General features: G+C 39.2%; 1 protein-coding gene across 2 annotated transcripts in view; it reads left to right on the top strand.

Moving 5' to 3' along the window:
• LOC101739493 (zwei Ig domain protein zig-8) overlaps positions 1-18,144 on the top strand; it is a 133,832-nt gene that overhangs the window by 24,903 nt on the left and 90,785 nt on the right. The gene's annotated exons all lie outside the window — the stretch shown is intronic.

The following is an 18,144-nucleotide window of genomic DNA, read 5'->3' as shown; positions in this document are numbered from 1 at the left end:
CAGGAAGTAAGATGTAGCTCTGCTCTGGTGGTGGGTAATGTGATGGTAAAAAGCAGACGGTAGAATCGTCATTCCTTCAAACTTAGATAAAACATAAAGTTCAAAAAACATAGAGTGAATCAAAGACCCAGAAGTTCCAAATGATTTTAGGAATAGGATTACTAAACGGATGAAAATATTAAAATAATTTACTGTAATGTAGTTGTTTTTATTGACTCTGCCCTTTCAGTAGCCAGGTAAACTTCCAAATGGATATCGAGATAAACCAAAACATGTAATTTTCTATTCATTACAATATTTTAAAAATAGATGTGTTTTTATTTCCAAAAAAAAAAACTCGCCATCGTCTTATTTCGGATACCTAAAATAGTACATTCGTCTGGATAATCTCGTTTTCTGATTCCGATATATCTCATTCCGATATATCACATAATAGCAATATTTATACCCCAAAGGAAATATGTAACAAAAATAAGCGCTAATGAAACGGTCACACCGCCCGATCACGTCATACGATTAATCTGCTACAATATATCAAAGAACAAAGATTTGATGAATGATGGGACTAAAGTAGGTCGCTTTTTCGGAATAAGGACAGTCGAGAGCGGGGATGCAAGCCTCAAGAATTGATTTGTACCTATAGGAATTTTTAGTGTCGAACGGCCAAAGATAGAGAATATTGGAAATCATTAGTGGAAGGCCTTTGTCGAGAGACACGTTGTTTTCTGTAGCCGTAATACTTAATTTTAAGTTAGATTTAAATTTATTTTAAAAATTATCGTTAATTATAACAGCAATACAAACTTATTAAAATGTAATATATATATATATATATAGGTTTTATAGGTTTTGATGAGTATTCGTTGACTATTTTCATAACGAAAGGACCTTTTGAAGTGTCTTGTTAAGCCCAATAGGACCTTAATCTTACGCAAAAGGTTTTAGGCACTTTTGAATATTCTAAACCACATACTGTAACTATATGCTCGTGTGTATTTAGTTTGTTTTTGAAAAAAATCAAGGATGAAAACAATAGACTGAATTTTGTGACGAAAACAGCACGTAAGAAGGATGAATAGCAAATGTTAAATGTAATTTTCAGGGTGTTCTGATATACTCATAGCTTAGCTATATGACATAGCTTGAAACGATCCAGTTTTTACAAATAGTATACGCTAAATAGTAAGTTTGATTGCTAAAATTCTTTGCTCTTTGTTTCATGTTCCTAATTCGAAGTAATTTCTCTAATTTTTTTTCTGTCTGATTGAATTTTGAATAATAAATACTTAACAACAGACTTACGGTTAGGGACCTTAAGGGCGGTATAAGCAAAAATCTTACTTCTTGCGCATCTTACGACTGTAGTTAAATAATTGCAGAAGTTTCGTTTTTCAATGGAAATACGTGTTATGAAAATCCATAGCATTTCCTCAAAATCGGTGCAGCTCTCACGTTGGTATGGCAACATTGCCTTAGAGTGGAAATATTTGTGTACGAAAAGAGCAAACAAGTTTGTAAGGCCAGTTCGTCTGTTGTTCTTTGATCAAGATTATTAATATTGGATTGGAAGAACAAAAAGAAATAAGAATAAATATAAGTGACCGGGGAGTTATTGAAAATTGACATTAGTCTGAGAAGGTTTTAGGGTTTTGGGTTTGACTGTAATATTTGATGAAAATAAAGATTTTAGAGAGAAGTACGGAAGCGTTTGTGGCCTAATAACAAAGCTTCGTGATGTATATAGACCTAGTAATGTGAATATATCGACTTTCTAGAGCCTAAAAGCCCTTGAGAGCGAATCCGGAGGGTCCGACAAGACATGTTTTGGGCGACGCGACGACGGCTTTGTTTTTCCTCGTCACCGGTAGCGTCACCATAAACAAAACATTTCCATAACAATTGCATGGTCTCATCCGAGAAATTGTATGCGGATTGCTAAAAATACCTGTATCATAATGTATAATCGAAAAACGAAATAGAAACCTATCAAAACTGTTTTAATTAAGATATTGATCCTCTATTTTGATGCATCCTATTGCTGCTTTTGTTGTGAATCAACTATGTGTGCTAGAAATCAATGGGCTTAATCAAAGCCTTATTAGATTAGTGACACGAAATTTTTGGGGTTCGAAACCCAATCACTGTTAGCCTCTTTGTTAAAATATATGGCACGTGACATTCTTGTCACGTAAGTGATAGTTTCGGACGTTCATATAAAGGCGAATTCCTTAGCTTAGGTATATTGTGGAATGATTAAAAATAGATTTTCGTAGTTTCAAAGGTCGTTGTGCCTAGCCACAAAGACTAGTGTTATAATAGGTTTCTTTGATCACAATATACTCGTACGTAATCTGTCACCGTCCACCGATCACCGTCATAACAAAGTTCCATTGATATTGTGAATTGATTGCTAATAAATTGCTTAACTACCAATCTGTCAAGCTGTTGATCTGAACTATTAATTCTGAAACATTCATACACAGTAACGTACGTACATCATCTATTAAATCGCAGGACAATAGAATTATCGTGACTCCTGGGAAACAATTGCCAAACTAAAATTTGAAATTCGATAACTGCAAGCCATTATCGAAAGCTCTGCACTTAGTGACCTGAATGACTGTCGATGCCTGGAGCTAATCGGTTATGACTATCAAAAACAAAAAGGCTATATTAAATTATATACAATTTTTGGGCACTTTGGACGGTCACCGACATAAGAGTAGTTTAAGAAAAGCGCTGTATCTCAAATATTTAACATTAATCTCAGCTCAGTCTAGCCGGAATTCGCCAAAATATGAAAAACAAAACTAAGTCTTCATGACCAATAAGCCGTAATGAAGTATATAAAGCATAGTCATTAATCTTCTTCTTCTGTGTCTCCACCTTATCCCACTGGGTGGGGTCGACACAGCGAAATTTTCTATTCCATTCTCTTCTATCAGCTGAGTATAAAGCATACTCATTAATACTTAGAATTATTCAGCTATTCAATTCGCCAAAAAGTGAATTGAATAGACCCAAAATACTATAACAACAAGCAACCTTGGCTAATTTAGAAGTGCTGAGAAAATATAAAATGCTTAAAAATACATAAATGAATAACCATAAGGAAGAGAGTTAATGGCACTTGTAAGCTACGGATCGCGTGAAAGTTTCGTGCTTATTTACGCTTACTATCGGGCTTTTATACATTTTAATCGCTATTATTTATCGGATTATTATTACAACGATTCTCACTTTTAATCTGAATATGCTCGTAATCATGGCGCTTGCAACGGCAGCGAGATATCCCAAGCTTATTGAAAAGTGAAAATCGTGGTAAGAACCCGTTAATAGATTACAATAATAGCTTTATAATAAACTAGCTGTACCCGTCCGCTTCGCTGGGCATTTGAAACTAGCATTATTATTTCTCACCCCCCACAAAGATTCTCATCATTAACGCCCCCGCAACTGGTCTAGGGAGTCCAACACTCATATAAATATTAGCCTATCCATTAAATACATGTATTTTTTACATGGATATCAAGTTGACTTGATCCATCGAATTCATGGTTCAATAGTTATAACGGAACATGTATATATGTATATAATTCTAAAGGTGTATAAGTATGTATGTCAGTCCGTGGTACCCATAATGCAGAGAATCCTAATTTGGGGCCGGTGCGTGATTTGTTCCTAGTTATTATTATTAATATCCTTATTGTTATAATAGCTCTAAATTAAATAGCAAAATTTCTTACAACGCCTCGTATTCGACGGAATTCGTCAGTTAACACAAAATTTAGGTACCCAAGGACAGCACCTTAGTCGTACGTGACCACGTAAACTCAAAAAGTAATCGAAACGACGGAAATAATGTAGTTCAATTATACTAAAAAAAAATCGGTTGTCTGTAAAGTCGGTTTACTGACGATAGTTGAACGTGTCAACGTCATAAGAAAAACTGATGGAATGGTTTCATTTTATTTGTTTGATAGATATTTTGTATGGACAATTGACGAAAACATGTAAATGTATTATTGTATAGCAGCTGTCCACGCGGATGCATCGCTCACTCAAGTAGGAGAGAGACAGATGTCGAACGCTGCCGAACGCGGAGGCCGATTGTGCCTTTGTCGCTCGTTGCGCGCTCTCGCTTGTACTTCAAGCCTTAAATGGAACGCCTCAGAGCGAGGTAACGCCGCATGAGTCATGTTTTTTCGTGCGTGCAGCCGACTCCATCGAATTATTAGACGTTGTCACGTTAAAAATTATTTTTTTAAATAAATCATCTGATTTTACACCCAGTGAAAGACGGCCTCTGTATTTAGAAATTCGATTAATATAACAATAGACGTTACCAAAATAGAAATAAAAGCGATTTCTTTCTAAATTATATCCCAAAAATATACTTGACAAAGTTCAAGTCACAATCACATACGACTTTATTACCATTTTTAGCTTGAACAACTTCTTTGGTCCCCGAATCACTAACATTAAAGGATTTATCTATACTAATATTATAAAGAGGAAAGATTTGTTTGTTTGTTTGTATTGAATAGTCTCGGAAACTATTGAACCGATTTGAAATTTCTTCTTTTGAAAATTCTTTCACTGTTTGGAAGCTACACTATTCCCGAGTGACATAGGCTATAATCTTTTTTGAAAAAAGTTAGGGATCCTTACTAAAACTCCAATAATGTAACCCAAGTTGTAAATAATCATCTAAAATATTCTTTACATCGTGTGCTCTGCGAAAACTATTGATGATAGAATAAAATAATGTACTACGACTTTATAGAACACATTATTATTGAAAAAGCATATGTCTAACTATTATAGTTTTTTTTTTTTTTTTATTGCTTAGTTGGGTGGACGATCTCACAGCCCACCTGGTGTTAAGTGGTTACTGGAACCCATAGACATCTACAACGTGAATGCGCCACACACCCTGAGATATAAGTTCTAAGGTCTCAGTATAGTTACAACGGCTGCCCCACCCTTCAAGCCGAAACGCATTACTGCTTCACGGCAGAAATAGGCCGGGCGGTGGTACCTACCCGTGCGGACTCACAAGAGGTCCTACCACCAGTAATTACGCAAATTATAATTTTGCGGGTTTGATTTTTATTACACGATGTCATTCCTTCACCGTGGAACTCAATCGTGAACAATTGTTGAGTACATATTTCATTAGAAAAATTGGTACTCGCCTGAGATTCGAACACCGTTGCATCGCTCAACACGGATGCACCAGACGTCTTATCCTTTAGGCCACGACGACTTCAGACAGTTATGCCGCAATAAGTGTTCTTTTATAAACAAAAAAATAAAGCAACGTCAAATATCGTTGAAATTTTTGTTAAAGTCCCGAGCGGAGCCGGAGCGGGCCGCTTGTTACGATATAAATTAGCTACAGGTTAATCTAACTACGTCTGGAATGAATTGTCGTTCGAACAATATAGAAAATATATTGCTTCTCTCCCAATAATGCGGGTTTCTTGTACGTCATTGACGTAATTATATTTTCGGCAATACGTATTCGATATGTTTCGTTAAATTATTTTCGTGTGTATGTATTTGTATATTGTTTCTTTTTGGTCGATAATCGAGTTTGAGTACGCATTGTATACACAAATAACTACTTAAGGGTCGATGAACCTCATAAGTAATAGTCGTATAGTTAGTTGTAAGGAACATTGTGTACAAATTCAGCACTTTGTCTTGTTTAGTCGTGAGCACATGACTTATGTTACAAGCCCGATTTTGTTTCTTTTTACTTGTGTTTTTATGTATATTTTTAGATTGCGATGTGTATTGTGTGCCTAATATATAAAAATGAATTGCTGTTGGTTAGTCTCGCTAAAACTTGAGAACGGCTGGACCGATATGGCTAATTTTGATCTTGAATTATTCGTGGAAGTCCAGAGAAGGTTTAGAAGGAAAAAATATAAAAAAAGCTCTGAATTATATAAAAACGAGTAATTTTGTTTTTCCTTTGATGTGTCCCCTTGATGTGTCTTTTATTTATCGATTGGGGCACTACGAAGTCTGCCGAGTCAGCTAGTAAATAAATAAAATAAATAAATGATAGATATAAGTTGACTCCTACTAATTACTCGTCTTTAATCTAAGCCAAGTTTTGTAACAAGATTGCGTTTTAATTGAAATTTGGAGTGTCTTTTTTTACTTTATTTACTTATATTTATTTAATACATTTTGTAGACACAGCTGTTAAAAGAAAAACGACAATAAGGATATAGAGTACAAGATACTTATTTCACGTCGAAATCTCTTCCGTAGGCCCGCAGAAAGAAAGAAGAAATAGGAACACAAACCTAGTGCATACAGTAAACATTAAATATAATAATATATACATATTACAAGACACTAAACAATATAATATATATAATACACACACTAGCTTTTGCCCACGAATTCGTCCGCGTGCAATAGATAGTTTGACATAACGCTTTTTGACATAACAATTTTACCCGCCTCTTTATTCACGTAGAATATCATATTTATAAAAACACCTTCACAAATAATGCTTTATTTTAGAACAAATTTGGTTAGCATAAAAAACGTTATAGAGAGCCAATCTTAGCATATAGACATATGCTGTCGCGGACTTTTTTTTAGATCTTTTAAAGGGGAACAATTCTGGCAAACACTATTTTAGCGAAACTTTAACCGTTTCCGCAGCGCACGCAGTGGAAGCTCTCAAAACGGAACAAAACCCCGATTTTGAAACATTATTTATTGGTGCTCCGCTTGAATTAGGTAAGCTATAGGCTATATAACATCACGCTAAGACAGCGTTATGTTATGACATCATAGGCTATAGCCTTCCTCGATAAATCAGCTATCTAACAATGAAAGAATTTTTCAAATCGAACCAGTAGTTCCTGAGGTTAGCGCGTTCAAACAAACAAACTCTTCAACTTTATAATATTAAAAAAGCATAGATATACACATACATATTTTTATTGCCCCTGTGTTCAGACCCTGATGGTGAGTGGTTACCATCGCTCATGGACGCTAGTAATACCAGAGGCAGAGCCGAGCCGCTGCCTACCTTAAAAAAGTTTTTTTTTGTTGCCTTTGTAGGCACACGAGCGTACGGCCCACCTGATGGTAAGTGGTTACCGTCGCCCATGGACTTCAGCAATGCCAGGAGCAGAGCCAAGCCGCTGCCTACCGAAGTACTACCGAAGTACTCTCCGCAAGCCTCGTTCGACGAAGCCTCGTCTTCATTCTAGTCACGTTGCTGATTTTATTGATTGACTGACTTTCGCTAGAAGATGGCACTTGACGAAGAATAATGATGCTGATGACACATAGGCCAAGGATGCCTGGTGGCTAGTGTATTCCAGACAGACAACGTTCTCGTAAGTAGCATTATTTAAAACTAGCGACCCGCCCTCGCTTCGCTTCGGAAACTGTAATTTATTATTAATTTCTCTGCTATTTAATGGATGCTATTATACATATAAACCTTCCTCTTCAATCACTCTATCTATTAAAAACAACCGCATAAAAATCCGCTATGTAGTTCTAAAGATTTAAGCATACATAGGGACAGACAGATATAGGGACAGAGAAAGCGACTTTGTTTTATACTATGTAGTGATTATGGCGGCGAATCAAACATAGTTATTTGTGTAAATGTATTAAAACTAAAGTTTAGTAATATTTAATTTAGACTTCCTTTTTTTTATCAATTGCTTAGATGGGTGGACGAGTACACAGCCCGCCTGGTGTTAAGTCACCACCCACTTGAGATATAAGTTCTAAGGTCTCAGTATAGTTACAACGGCTGCCCCACCCTTCAAACCGAAACGCATTACTGCTTCGTGGTAGAAATAGGCAGGGTGGTAGTAACTACCCGTGCGGACTCAAAAGAGGTCCTGCCACCAGCAATGGTGTAACACCAGTAACACTATATGTGTATAATAATTGTCAAACCGTTAAACATGACGGCATCGGCGCAGATACAGGTATGAAAGTGGTAATTAATAACTACGAGAGATTTTATCGGGTGTTTTTTTGAATTTTTAAAAATTCAAATACTTCATATATTTTTATTTCAATTTTCAATGCAACTCAACTTTTTCTATTTAACTTAGTAAGTTTTGGAAATGAAATAGTTTACAAGGTTGTTTTAGTTTAAAACCGAGAGCTCGATGCAAAACCGTGTCTGAAATGGCGAAAAGAAGCAAAAACATTTGAAAGTTAATTAAAGTTTTTCCTATTACCGTTGCCCATTTCGTTTCGACTCTCTTCTACTTTGCTTTGAGTTTGGCTCAATCGATAAGATAAGATCACTTTCAAGATCATAATATGTTTCATAATAAAACGAACACATATACGACTAGAAAGATGAAAGGAAATATCAGAATGTTATACATCACTGATTAATATGTAGATAATACAGATTTTTAAAATGCATTAGAAATGAACAATAAACTGTATTGAATCAGGGCTATTTTGGGGAATATTTTTCCTAGATATAACTTTGTAAGATAACGAGAATGGATAGAATACGGAATGAATATGTTAGAGGAGGTCTGAAAGTGGCACCTGTGACAGAGAAGCTGAGAAGTGCGCGTTTGGGATGGTATGGACATGTGATGAGACGAAATGAAAATGAGGTTGGTAAGAGAGTGTTAACTATGAATGTGGAAGGATATAGAGGAAGAGGTAGATCTAAGAAGAAATGGATAGATTGTGTGAAAGACGTATGGGTAAGAGGGTAGTGAGCGAAGAATTGGTATATGATAGAAGAGTATGGAAGGAGAAAACATGTTGCGCCGACCCCAGGTGACTGGGAGACGGGCAGGATAATGATGAATGATGATGATAACTTTGTAAGATAATGGTTAAAGGTCTACAAAATATCTAAAAATATACATAATATATTAGAATAAATGAAAATCATTTCCAATTTATTACAATCTTATCTGAGGCTTTGAGATGTTGGTTTTGGTATCTTTTGTATATTCTATTTAATACCTTTCGAAAAATAAAAATCAAACCTGCAAAATTATAGTTCGCGTGATTACTGGTGGTCGGACGTCTTGTGCACGGGTAAGTTACCACCCTGCCTATTTTTACTGTGAAGCAGTAATGCGTTTCAGTTCGAAGGGCGGGGCAACCGTTCTACTGTTAAAAGTGAGACCTTACAACTCATGTCTCAAGGTCGGTGGCGGCATTTACTTCGTAGATGTCTATGGGCTCCGGTAACCACTTACCACCAGGTGGACCATTAACTCGTCCACCAACGTAAGCAACAATAAAAAAAATATTTTTAAAACGTTCCCTGAAATCTGAGGATTCTAATCATTTTGAGTTGCGATATTCAGCCCAATTCAAGTTGCTATTCCTAGTTCCCCATATATCTCGTGTACCTCGAAACATCTGGTCGCACTAGGTCGTATCTATATTTGTGTCCTCTCCTACCGTTTCGCGCTCACAAATATACGAACAGGTACACAAACAGGTCACAGGTGTTAAGCTCTCGATATCTCATGGTTTAGACCAAGCAATAACACGGCGACGAAAATGTTGCAAAATAATTTGGCAACAACCCAAAGCTTCGGATACTACCTACGTTGAATTTGTCATGTACACACACGCACGCACACACCTCATACATTTACTTCATTAGCTTTGAAGCTAGTTTTAATCTTTGGCGACCGGCGCTACTTTCGTGATCCATTCGTGGAGTGAGTGATCTGTGATAATAGCTCTCATAACATGTGTTTTAACGGGAAAGAAATTAGTATTGTTGTTTTGTTTGAATGTTTCCCGTTAAGTAAATATGAATTGGAATGTGTCTTTTGGCTTAATATACGAAAACAATTCAAGAGATATTTCTAGGAAGCTGTTGAATAATTTATTTTAGAAATACTTTGTTTTCGTTGTTATAAATGTATAGGAGCTAAGGGCCGGCCTGATTTGTAGCTATTATTATGAGTCCACAAATATAGTAACTCAAATGATAATATCCATAATGAATTCCAATGCAAGATCGTAGTCTTTGTTTGTTTTGAACAAAAGAAACCTGAGCTTGCCGATACGTCTCCGCAGAAAACTGCATTTCTATGGTAAAATTATTAATATTTGAAGGTCCACACAGGCCAAAGTGAACAAAAACTTTCTTATTGGAACGAAGTTCCTTATGGGACGATGCGGAGGGGTACTCTAACCGGGAAAAAACGTCCGTAACGTAAGATTTTTATTGGTAATGCACACAGTGTACGAGTTAACTTTGCAATAACGTACAAATTAGTAATGCACACAGTGTACGACTTAACTTTGTAATAATGTAGGTACAAAAAATAACATATTTTTTTATTATTCATTGACCACGATCTCAGAGCGTTCGTTTGCGCAATACACTAACTCTTATGCAAACAACCGTGAATGAAGTTTACCACAATAAGTTCGCACGTTACCGAACGACCGTGGGTTGTTGCGTAACCTCCAGTTTTATTTTCTTTATACCTCCAATAAAACTTAAAATTAATATTTTTTTAGTCTGTAACCACGCTACCTTCTAAAACCAAAGTAAATCGAACCAAAATACCAGTACATATCTTTCTCAACCTACCGTTTTTATTAGTAGAACTTGTTTAACAAATATAATATTTAAGATATTATATAATATTATTAATATTGTTGATGATAGTCATGTTTCAGCTTTTTTTTTATTGAATTCTTTGATCAGTATCCCACTATAAAATGCAATACAAAAAGTAGGTTTGAAATTGCTTTTATATCGACCTCGTTTTGCCCGTTTTGTAACGTTACGTCACATTCAGTTGGCACCTATATATACATATGTAGAAATAGCATGATTAAACTCCAGTCCCAAAAGTCTAACAATAAACCGTTCATTAATTACCGTAAAAACTTTCCATCCCATTCTTGATATGGGTCTTTTATTAATTACCTTAATTTATACTCGCAAGATCGGCGATTTTGCGGTCCCGATTCGTAGCTGACGGGGTTTTGTTTATTTCCGGATGATTTGCGATGTCGCGCCCTTAATTTATTGGCTGCCATATACATCGCCCAATTTCCATAAAGTTACACAACAAAGGTCTTCGGAAAGGAGGTTACCAAATATTGCCTCTGTAATACGGGGTGCCTATTGTTTTTGTCGTGGATAAAGTGTTTATTTTTTTTTTTTTTTTTTTTTTTTTTTATTGCCTTTGTAGGCAGACGAGCCTACGGCCCACCTGATGGTAAGTGGTCACCGTCGCTCATGGACGTCAGCAATGCCAGGGGCAGAGCCAAGCCGCTGCCTACCATAAAGAACTCTCCGCAAGCCTCGTTTGAAGAAGGACATGTCATAGCGCTCGGAAAACACCGTGGAGGGGAGTTCATTCCAAAGCCGGATGGTACGTGGCAAAAAAGATCTTTGGAAACGCACTGTCGATGAACGCAGCGGTTCCAGATAATATGGATGAACTCTGCTCCGATGGCGGGAGGTGCGATGATAAAAAGGAGATGAAGGAATCATCTCGAATAATTCCTCAGAGCATTCCCCATGGACCATGCGGTATAAAACACAGAGAGAACCGAAGTCCCTCCGTAGACCCAGAGGTTCCAAGCGATCCGCGAGAGCAGGACTATCGACCATCCGAACAGCCCGTTTCTGTATGGAGTCAAATGGAAGTAGCTGGTATTTGGGAGCCCCGGCCCAGAGGTGAGAGCAGTACTCCACGCGAGGTCGGACCTGCGCTTTATAAAGCGCAAGTCTCTGTCCAGGCGTGAAATACCGCTTCGCTCTGTTGAGAACTCCCAACATTTTAGAGGCCAATTTGGCTTTACCTTCCAAATGACTCCGAAACTGGACATCGCTCGAAATATCGACCCCCAGAATCCCGATACTCGCGGAAAGCTGCAGGGATACTCCTTGAAATTCCGGCGCCATGACAAAAGGGTCCTTCTTCGCAGTGAACGCGCAAACCTGTGTCTTCAATGGGTTGAACTGAACTGAATTCAGTTCACCCCACTTGGAGACCCGCCCCAGAGAGTTCTCCACTTCAGACACAAGTTTTAATCGCCTCTCGTGTACAACGCTTCGAGAGAGACTCTGATGGCCGATATATCGCGCATCCCCCGTGCTGTCATCCGCATAGCAATGCATGCCATCAATAGATAGCATGTCATTGATATGCAGTATGAAAAGCGTGGGGGAGAGCACCGAACCTTGTGGAACACCAGCGTTGATGGTCATGGTATCGGAGCAGCAGCCGTCGACGACAACTGCGATGCTCCGTCCATCCAAAAAGCTAGCGATCCACTTGCAGAGTCCCTCAGGGATCCCGTATGCTGGAAGCTTCGATAGAAGTGCCCTATGCCAGACCCTGTCGAAGGCCTTCGCGATGTCAAGGCTCACAGCGAGAGCCTCGCCCTTGCTTTCCAAGGCTTCAGCCCATTTATGTGTGAGGTATACAAGAAGATCGCCAGCTGAGCGACCATGACGGAAACCGTACTGCCGGTCACTGATCAGCTGGCGATCCTCAAGATACTTAAGAAGTTGGATGTTTATGATTCGCTCCATCACCTTGGAAAGCAAGGAAGTTATCGCGATAGGTCTGTAATTCGAGGGGTCCGACCGGTCACCCTTCTTGGGGATGGGGTGGACATGAGCAGTCTTCCATGAAGACGGAACCCTGTTCGTATTGTACGAGAGGCGATATAGACGCGTTAGCGCGGGTGTCAATTCAGGGGCGCATGTTTTTAGAACCACTGCGGGGATGCAATCTGGCCCACTCGACTTATGGACATCAAGAAGCCGAAGCTCCTGCCTGACTGCACGCTGTGTGATGCGAATCTCAGGCATGGAGCTGTCACACCGGGAGATGTTGGGCGGCGTGGCTCCTCCGTCATCCAAAGTCGAGTATGAGGCAAAGAGCTTGACCAGAAGGTCAGCCTTCTCCTTCGCACTATGAGCCAGACTGTCATTGGACTTACGCAGTGGTGGAAGGCTAGACCTGCAGAAGTTACCTTCTGCAGCCTTAGCTAGCGACCAGAAAGCACGGCTCCCAGAGGGATAGCTATTCAGTCGCTCGCCAATTCTGGCAACGTGCTCCGACTTCGCTTTGGCAATAACCCTCTTATAGGACCTAGAGGCGGCGTTAAATTTCCGCCTTTTCTCCGAGATATCAGGATCCCGGCATCTCCTAGCAACATTAAATGCCACGTATGCAGATCGCTTGAGGCGTGCAGCATCCCTACTGGCTTTATTATACCAGGGTTTGCTGCGACCCCCAACGGGCACCTCAGAAGATGGAATGAATAATTCCATTCCCTGAAGCACCACGTCTTTAAGTCGGTCCGCACAGACGTCAGGATCATCGGAGGAAAAGCAGAGCCGCCCCCATGGGTAGGATGCGTAAAATTCACGCATTCCATCCCAGTCTGCTGACCTGTACCGCCAAACTCTTCGAAACCCGGTCGTCGTTCGACGACTAGGACGAGAGAGTGGTATGGCAGCACGGATAAGGCAGTGATCAGACGATCCAAGTGGAGCGTCGACCACCACACTGTATCCAGCTGGGTGAGTGGTCAGCAGAAGGTCCAACAAAGAAGGCTCGTGCCCCTCAATGTCTGGGACACGGGTGGGCTGTGTCACCAGTTGTGAGAGGCCGTAGGACAAGGCGAAATCGTAGGCAGCCCGACCCGGGAGGTCAGTGGTTCTGGACCCCAACCACTCCTGGTGATGAGCGTTAAAGTCACCAAGGACCACCACCTCCGCAGATGGGTACTGCTCAAGCACGCGGTCAGTCCCCTCTTGTACATGCTCAAACAGAGCTGACCCCGCATCACTGCTGTGAGACCTGTACAGGCAAGCGTAGACTCTGGTACAGCCCCCATAGTCCACGCGTAGCCACAAGAGGGACAGGTCCCGTTGCTCGAGGCCCCGAAGCCGACGACAGCAGACATCCTCCCGGATAAACACGCAGACCCCGGCTTTACGCAGGAAGGTGTGCTCCAATGCGTAGCCGGGGTATCCGAGGTACGACGTATCGTCCGGGGCAGATATCTGCGTCTCAGTCAGGAAAAAGAGGGCAGGCTGCGCCGTCTCAAGGTGGTGATGTACGGCGTCAAGGTTACTGTGTAGGCCCCTGACATTGCTGAAATCCACATTAAACGTGGAATGGGGATCCGCCGAAAAAACTCTTTTTCTTTTGTCGACTTTCATAATTTTAGTTGGAGAGTAAGGATTTGGAGAGGTAGGATGCTAGAGGTGAGATCAAGGCAATACCTGAATAAAGCGCAGGGCACAATGAACACTCGATCCGGGGTTGCGCGAGAAGCTGACGCAGGGCATGGAAGGGCCCCCAGTCCACCCTGCATACGATCGCCGGGATCCACTCCGGTCTCCGACTCCGGCACGACGACCGCATGACAGGATTTTACACCGGTTGGCGGGACAGCTTCCTGGGGCGGAGTTTAGTTGTGACACCCAGGTTCAGGTCCCCTACTGACCGGCGGGCGGCGGCAGGCACCGTTTCACTGGGTCTCCCTATACCCCCGTCAGCAACCCACGCCCCGCGGGCTTGCGCGCACGTTTGCTCTGCATGTTCCAAGTATCACCAAGACTCACCCCCAACAAGGAGGAGGAAAGGAAAGGAATAGAACTGGCTCTCCAACCCACATGCCGGAACACAGCTAGGCTATTTGGCGGCAGACTCTAGTTGGAGGGTGGTCGCCAGCCAGTCGGACTAGGTCCTACCACCGATTGTGTTTTCGGCTCCCGTTTAGCACCACCCAGGGGTTACTTGTAGGGAATCGCGGGTTAAACCTACGGAAGCGGGAAGCATCAACCCCCAAGTTTATTGTTGGGTATTGGCAATATTGGTAGTTCAGTGTATACGAGGTTTGCTGCCGATAGATTTCTGATCAGGGAAAATTGGGTTAAAGAGTTTATGGGACAGTTTTCGTTAAGAACGCTCGATATTGTTTCGGAGAGTATAAACAATTTTGAAATTGGTGCTCGTTCTAGTACAGTGGTTTTGAAATTGTTTGGTGAAATAACACTAAAGCTAATAACGGTTTAGTTTTTGGATGAAGTAGTAAAATTACATTTTAATGGAATTAAACTATTGGGCTAGAATTAATGTGCCTATAGACAGAGCTATCTTTTGTTAATGGTCAGCGAATTGATGCATAAATTCTACGAGACCATGATTTTTTTTGATAACGCCATCTTGTTGTGTCTTTAAAGCGGTTAGTTGCCCTCAATTAAGAAAAATAGTATTATTATTCGCCAATAGATGTAGGGAAGAGTTGATTATTGAAAACATGAATAAAACAACATTTTCTGAAAATAAATCGTAGCTAGATTTATCGCCCCCGAAATCCCCTGTATACTAAATTTTGTGAAAATCGTTGGAGCCGTTTCCGAGATTCAGATTATATATATTAATATACAATAATTGCTCATTTAAAGGTATAAGATTATACGCGATGTGAATTTTGATTTTACTTCCGCTTAATTAAGTCACTACTGTTCAGCCACCTCACACCGTAAAAAATATGCATTGGCGTATTGTGGGATTGAGATGCCAGATAGGATTTAGAATTTTTAGGCAATTTAAAATGTTCATAAGTAAAATCTGTATAATCTAAACACACAAAGATTCAAACTTTAATTTAAATAATTTTAAAGAATTGAGACAATAGTCTATATACAACAATTCACCTTGTATGAAAATATTACGTGTTCTCAAACTGTATTAAATAACAACGGTGCAACATTTCAATAATATATAAAACTAGCTGACTCGGCAGACTTCGTAGTGCCTCAATCAATAAATAAAAGACACATCAAGGGGACACATCAAAAGAAAAACAAAATTGTTTGTTTTTATATAATTCCGAGCTTTTTTATATTTTCTCACCTTTTAAACCTTCCCTGGACTTCCACGAATAATTCAAGAACAAAATTAGCCAAATCGGTCCAGCCGTTCTCGAGTTTTAGCGAGACTAACGAACAGCAATTCATTTTTATATATAGAGATGACTGTAAGCTATGATAGTAATTCGAAAAATGATAAAACTAGAACAACAGTATTGATATAATAACATGACCAAATTTCATTTTTTGTTCATACTTCTGTTGGGAGATTTTTGCATAAGAACTAAATCATTCCATATTACGTACCGAATTCTACAAAAAACTTTCTAACGAAATCAAACTTAATCAAAGATCGAAAGTTGAAACCTTGGTCCAATTAATAATTTAGGTCAAGATTTTTCCTTATTTAACTCTTAACTCCATTATCTCGAACGCCAATGGCCAACATCTACGACCAGGCAATCGCTTTCAGATGGCAATAAATATACCAGCAAAACAAGAGCCTGTGAGCCGTGCCAAATGGGACAGCAGTACGGCCAAGTTTCGGGGACAGCTGATATTAAGCCTGCATTTTTTGGCCCCGAGATTGGCTTTAATGTTTTTCTGTTTCGGTTTTAAAGCGTTTTAAATTATGAACTGAGACGTTTAATTTTGTTTTGTTGTCGTATTTTTGATTTCGTGATTCATAACATGAATATTGTTCTGACATTAACTTTTATACGAACGTAAAATAGGGAGAGATCGCAGCGCATAAAATAAAACTTCTACTGTTCCAAAATCTTCTGTTATAATAATAATTAAAAATTAATTAACACTTATTACGCCTTGTTCAGTTTTTAACCGTCTTCACCATCTTCCTTTCCTCTGTCATTCTCTTTTCCCTTTCTGTTTTCTCTCATTCATATCTTAACGTTCCGTTTCACACTCTTTTCATACGTTCCATTCTTACCAATCCTACAGGAAAGGCAACGATTTTGAGTGACTAACATGGATTATGGTTATTTTTAAACTGGTTTCTTAACTACCAATTGATTAGGTCAGAAGATCTATTAGAAGATTACTTAAATGATAACAAGTACGTGACTCCGGGTTCCTTGATTCGTCAACACGAGGAAATATATTCACTAACAAAATTACATTAGATACCTTCTCTGGAATATCAACAACTTCGCAAAGTTTGACATTAATCGAAAAAACAGTAGATACACACATATTTTATGTTATAAAATCAATAATCATTTAAGAGTACATTTTGAAATCTTTCACTAAAAATCCAAGCAAAACAATGAAAAAACTCATACACGTTTTGGAAATGAATAGGAACTCAACAAAATATAATTTATCACCACATTACTCATAATATTAGACGTTTATGAACTGAAAGTTTCATTGTAACGTCTGAAAACCGAAGTGAAACAAAACACCGGGGTATTATCTTAAAATCAGATCGAGTAAAATAATATTTAGCAATAATCTGCTGAAAATATTACGATAAGTATAGTGTTGGTACAAAATGATTATACTACAACTATTTTCTTGATGTATCTGCTCTAAAAGACGGGTGTATTTCGGTTGTGTGCGTAAAGTATTTTAGATCGCTGTTCTCTGGTAATTTATGAAGTTAGGGTATCTTTTTTTTATTTTTTATTGCTTAGATGGGTGGACGAGCTCACAGCCCACCTGGTGTTAAGTGATTACTGGAGCCCATAATCATCTACAATGTAAATGCGTCACCCATCTTGATATATAAGTTCTAAGGTCTCAAGTTACAACGGCTGCCCCACCCTTCAAACCGAAACGCATTACTACTTCACGGCAGAAATAGGCAGGGCGGTGGTACCTACCCACGCGGACTCACAAGAGGTCCTACCACCAGTAATTACGCAAATTACAATTTTGCGGGTTTGATTTTTATTACACAATGTTATTCCTTCACCGTGGAAGTCAATCGTGAACATATTTGTTCAGTACGTATTTCATTAGAAAAATTGGTACCCGCCTGCGGGATTCGAACACCAGTGCATCGCTTCAACACGAATGCACCGGACGTCTTCTCCTTTAGGCCACGACAACTAATCTGAGTATTAAATGAATTAAATGCAATACATGGTATTTTATAATTTATTGGATGTTCCGTCACCATCGAAAAAGGAGAATGGCTACGACTTATGACCCATTGAATCCCAATCTGACACTCCTTCCTCTATTTCCAAAACTATGCTCCTTGATTAAATGAAAAACTGTACCCTCGGAGGTTGACTATCTGTTCATAATAATAT

Source organism: Bombyx mori, chromosome 28 (assembly GCF_030269925.1).
Source record: "Bombyx mori chromosome 28, ASM3026992v2".
In the NCBI taxonomy this organism is placed as follows: Eukaryota; Metazoa; Arthropoda; class Insecta; order Lepidoptera; family Bombycidae; genus Bombyx; species Bombyx mori.
This window is presented reverse-complemented; position numbering and strand designations above follow the sequence as displayed.